The sequence below is a fragment of the Rhipicephalus microplus genome, unplaced genomic scaffold (genome assembly GCF_043290135.1).
Source record: "Rhipicephalus microplus isolate Deutch F79 unplaced genomic scaffold, USDA_Rmic scaffold_460, whole genome shotgun sequence".
NCBI classification, from domain to species: Eukaryota; Metazoa; Arthropoda; class Arachnida; order Ixodida; family Ixodidae; genus Rhipicephalus; species Rhipicephalus microplus.
Window position 1 is genome coordinate 47,200 of NW_027465023.1, and position 301 is coordinate 47,500.

Sequence of the window (301 nt, forward strand, 5' to 3'; positions counted from 1 at the left end):
GATTTTTTACTATCTGCGTTACTTCAATCTCTGTAAATGGGAGGTCATCACTGGGTAAATTTCTTTCTCTCATTTCTGCTCCCGATGTCCAATTTCCTCCCTGTTTGTTATTGTTTATTGTGTCGTTGCTTGATTGTATTTGACTGTGTCCTGGCTCGTCATTTTCCATGCAGTTAGGGTATAAATTTCCTAGAATGTGTTCTATTGTTTCCTGAAGAGTCTTTGTGACTTCTCCATTTTCTTTTGTGATGCTTCTAAACATAACCTTGGTTTTCATCTTATTTCGTGCAATTTTATACGG